This window comes from Mytilus californianus, unplaced genomic scaffold (assembly GCF_021869535.1).
Source record: "Mytilus californianus isolate M0D057914Y unplaced genomic scaffold, xbMytCali1.0.p SCAF_1, whole genome shotgun sequence".
Classification (NCBI taxonomy): Eukaryota; Metazoa; Mollusca; class Bivalvia; order Mytilida; family Mytilidae; genus Mytilus; species Mytilus californianus.
Window position 1 is genome coordinate 122,538,895 of NW_026262581.1, and position 5,691 is coordinate 122,544,585.

Consider the following 5,691-nt stretch of genomic DNA (forward strand, 5'->3'; position numbering starts at 1 on the left):
TATTGTCTTTTTATTTTCTTATGCAATTAAACCCTGCATCACATAATTGTCCACAGAGCATTGTGTTGCAGGGATATAGTAATGGTCTACATCATCGTCCGTCCATACACATCAATACTCCAGACCATTTGAGATAAAGGTTTAATACTTGGTAGGATTATTTGTCGTCATATTCTCTTGATCGTGCTGTTTCACCAGTTTGATTCAACCAATGTTACAAGAGTTATTGGACTTTGAAAATTTTTTTATGCCCTGCTCTAGCAGAGGGGGCATTAAGTTTTACCCTTATTTGTCTGTCAGTACGCCCCAAAATTAGTTTACATTCTCTAAATTAAGTTTGCCTCAGTCAAATGTTAAAAACTTTATATACACATTGCTTTTTATCACCAAACACAGATCAAGTTCAAAATTGGGTGGTGTCCCTTTATAAATGGAAAAATTGCTAAATTTGGCATTTCCGCACTCTATTTTTAGTTGCCTCAACCAAATGTTATGAAACTAATATACAATACTTATTACCACCAAAAACAGATAAGTTTGAATATGGGTGGCGTTGTCTTCACCTTTCTCGATTGATGTCCCTTTATAAATGGAAAAATTGTCAAGTTTGCCGTTTCTGCATTCTCACTTTAGTTTGCCTCAACAAAATGTTATGAAACTTATACAGAATGCTTATTACCATCAACCACAGATCAAGTTAGATTTTGGGTGGGGTAACATATAGTGTTCTAGAGTTATGGAAAATTAATGCATGTATTTACAACTTGCTAAAATTATCATTGATACCTTTATCTAACGTTCATTTTGAGTATTTTCTTGAAGAAATAACTTGAAAAGGCTACTTAACTCAATCGTACACTTACACGGATATTTCGTATCCGTCTCTGAGCCGTGATTTACCATTATCAAGTCAACATCCGGCATTAGGAAAATGTGATTTTAAAAACGAAAATAAAGCTTTTGACAGCTTTATTTTGCACAAATAAAGAGTAAAGCAGAATAAAGCAGAATTAGTACGCTGATGTTGCACACTTCAAATGCTGCACTTTCAATTTAACACTTTACGTCAGAACATCGAATTTATATCAAAGTAAAGTTTAATATCGTTTTAATGTCAATCATTGGTTATATCATATATGATGGCCAATTGATTATCATAGTTGCCTAATTTACTAAGTCTAAAGGGATAAAAAATCGGAATAAGATATGAAATGTCCGGTTGGCTCAAAAAAATTTTGGAAGCCCTGTTTACAAGCAGGGGTATTTGTGTCCCATGGACACTTTCTTTTATTTAGTATTGTGACAACAGCACCTTGTGAACTCAACTCCTCTGTGACCTTTTCTTGAAAGCTCTCAGTATTGTTTGCCATCATGTGTAGTTGTTCATATTTTACAATCATTTTGATCAAACCATTTTAATGCAGTTATTGCACATTGACTACTAATAGTGTATCCTTGTGAATGCAACTCCTCTGACACCATTTGACAGAAAGCCTTCATACTTGGTATATTGTTTGCAATCATATGTAGCAGACCATATTTTTCTTTCATTTTGATTGGTGTGGACCATATTTTACCTTTATTTTGATTGGTGTGGACCATATTTTACCTTCATTTTGATTGGTCTACACCATATTTTTACCTTCATTTTGATCTGACCATTTGAACTGGAGTTATTTGACTATTATATGGAGTGTTGTAAGTGTCACCTTGTGAACGCCACTCATCTAAGACAAATTTGAAAGAAAGCTCTTATACTTAGGACTGTTTGCCATCATGTCATTGCGTAGTTGATCATATTATACATCATTTTGATTTGACCATTTTTGTGGTCAAGTTTGCATTCATGCATTCATCAATCCCTTATGTAGCTGGCTTGATAGTTATCATTTTTTCAGACACACTACTTTTGAGAGATTAGTTAACAGTGCATTGAGCACATTATATACATTCTATCCAGGAATAAAACTAAAGTCAAAAATAAAGTCCAAGATAAGTGAATTTCAATTGGTCACTGGACAATAATTTAATAAAGAAACTGAAAATCATCACTGGACAATAATTTAATAAAGAAACTGAAAATCATCACTGGACAATAATTTAATAAAGAATCTGAAAATCAAAAGAAACATTTGACTTGAGTTTTCACAAATTTGGCAACATTTTTTTGTTGTTAAAAAAGTTTTTTGAGATGTCAAAATAAAGAAAATTTTCTTTTTCTAAGAATTTAATGCTTATGACCTCAGAAATGTATAAAAATTTGGACTCATTTCAATCATTTTTTTAAAAGTTTGGTACAAAAGAAATTTTTACTCTAAAGAAATTAATGGAGGTGGTGTGTTTCTTTTGTTGTTTAGTTAAGTACATATATATATATAAATAAGTCTAAATTGAAAACAATGTTCAAACCTATGATTGCGTTGGATAAGAACCACAGTTTTTATACAAAACAAATTTCTTGGTAGAGGGGTCTAAATACAGCACAAACAACATTTTCCAAAAGACCAAGAGTGAAAAAGTATATTTAAACAAAACGCATTTGACTAACAGGTTGCTCACAAGCTCTTTGATTATGGTAATTATTGGACTTTTACCATATTTTGACTATCATACCAAATTGACACATTGGGACACTCAATTTTAATGGTCATTTTTACTGTACAGGGGACATTTTCCTATGACATAGCAAATTTGTTTAATTTAAAATTGTCTTTTTCATGCACCAATGGACAGAGCATATATCGTTAATCACTTCCTACATATATTCCAAATTCAGACAGATATCAGGATTTTTTGTTTCACCTATAAAGAATGTAGAAGGATGTGATACAAAGGAATGATAATCCAGAAGTAGCTGCATGTATAATGCTTCATATTACAGCAAGTAGAATAGCTGAATAATTCGCAACTTGTATACTATGGTCTTAAATATATCTCTGGCAAATGTGAAATCATTTTCATGGTTCACTGACTGCTGAAAACCTATTTATGACTTGATTTTATTCAGTTATTATTAGTAATAGTACAACTACATTAGGTATATTGAATAATTGCAACGTATATGTGTCTGTCAGACAGGGATCCCTTGAACTATGAATGCTGATGTATGTATGTCAGACTAATGATTTATGAACATCTGAAGGATGTGATTAAATAGATTTATAATACTGTTTGATTTTCAAATTATAGAGAACTAAAAAATTGGCCTTTTTATCATACCTTCTTTTGTCTTTTTGCCTTTTATCTCAAAAAGTGTAATAGATAGAGTAGGTAGAAACTGTAAGTAGCAAAATTGATAAGCAATAAAAGATCTATAAAAATGCCAATTTGACTGTAACCATTGAGTGACTCTTTTTAGTGAGTCCCTTTAAAACATGATCAACATGTTTACGATAGCGAAAAAACAAACGATGGGTGGAGACCGGGCCTTGTTCAACTGCAGACATCACAAACAAAATTGATTTGGGGTGTATTTGCAGGAATGGTGTCAGTACACTTGCTCCTATAGAGGGCAATTTTAATGCACTTAAGGTTATCAAGAATATTTGTGGCCAGTGAAAGTTCGTCTTTTTACCAGAGGTAATTATTTTTTCCAGGATGACAATGCCTCTGTCAATCATGCATTGTCCACTCAAGTTTTTGTAGCCCAGAACGGAATTAACTGTATGAGCTGGCCTGCACAGTCTCCAGACCTTAATGCAATAGAAAACGTTTGTTATTTATCAAAAGAAGCTTCAAACAGGTACTAGGATGATTAAATCTACCAAGCATTCTGAGAGTATGGCATGGCAATACCAGTACATAGTCCCCTACCGGTTAAAAATTCATTGTACTGGAACAAAATGCTAACTTAATCAGAAATCTGTAACATTTTCTATATTACAAAATAAACTGTTATCACAGAGATATGTCTCGCCTTTTTGTAATTTTGATAATGCAAATGTTGAAATTAAAATAGCAATACTTTATCATGTAAGTTATGCAAATATTCAAAGTCGATGAACCATGACTGAAGGTACATGGCTAAACAATCTCCATGGAATGAGATGTGCCAATGCTAATACAACTGCATACCAAATACCACTGACTTATTATAAGTTGTTCCCTTTAAACAAACCTAAACACAAACATTAACTTGTAAACTATGTAAAAGTTTCAAAGTCAATGAATCATGATCTGGGGTGGGGCTATGTAATCTCCATGGAAACGATATTTGCAAATGCCAATACATTTGCATACCAAATATCATTGACTTAACATTAGCAGTTCATCTTAAACTGATCTAACCACAAACTAATACATGTAAACTAAGCAAAAGTTTCAAAGTCAATAGACCATGACTGAGGGGGCGGGGCCAAATATTCTCCATGGAAATGAGATGTGCTAATGCTTATACAACTGAACACAAATTAACATTGGCCTACCACTAATGGTTCCCCTTGAACTGACCTAATCACAAACTAATACATGTTAACTTAGCAAAATTTTCAAAGTCTATAGACCTTGACTGAGGGGGCGTGGCCAAATAATCTCCATGGTAATGAGATGTGCCAATGCTAATACAACTGCATACCAAATATCATTGACCTACCACTAGTGGTTCCCCATAAATTGACCTAATCACAAACTAATACATGTAAACTATGAAAAGTTTCAAAGTCAATAGACCTTGACTGAGGGGGCGGGGCCAAATAATCTCCATGGTAATGAGATGTGCCAATGCTAATACAACTGCATACCAAATATCATTGACCTACCACTAGTGGTTCACCATGAACTAGACCTAATCACAAACTAATACATTGTTGACGCCGTCGCCGGAAACAGCATACCTATGTCTCGCTTTTTGACTCCGTCAAGGCGAGACAAAAATGATAAGCCGGTCGTTTATGTTTATAAACCAATGTCATTAATTTAACAGAGTAACAGAAATTTGTATTGTACTGCACACAGTCTGTGCTAAACTGTTTTAGGGTTTGTCTGACCGAAAGAGAAATTGGACTTTTCTACTATATATTCAACCAAAATATTTTTAAATTTTTGTCTGTCCGAATGATTTTTTGTCTGACATTTTGTCGGTCAGACAGAGTTTGGGATACACTGTGCACAACAGAGGACGTACAACAGACACATATCATGACGTAACTGGAAGATAAAACAGTAAATAAGTTGTTATAGAAAAATGCAATATAAATATAATTGTATATAGAAACTATCCCACGCATCAATAACAAAATAACTTTGCTAATATTTCTTGTTTATTGCAGAAAATGATGCTTCTGAATTCGTGGTCCTAAATTACCCAAGTAATTATGTTGCCTGCAACACAGAGCAAAGAGAGATTATTGCCACTGTCGATTTGCCAACACTTCGGGTGAAAGGTGTGTTAGGACAAGAATCCCCAAGTTGTGTACGTATTTCTTCATGCCAGTGTCTTGCCTCCTATGCTGTTGTTTATGTTTTCAGTGTTACAGTGTCTTGCCGCCTATGAGGTAGACTATGTCTGAAGTACATTAATCGTCCGTAAAACACTTGTTTGTTGTCCCCTTTTTTGGCCTCTAATTTCTTAACAGTGGGGATAAATATATATATATTTTGTGGTATTAAAACTTTTGGTAAATTCCACAAAGATCCATACACTTTAACTAAAGTTATTGTCCGGAAACCAATCTTTCCACGGATGCCGCCGAA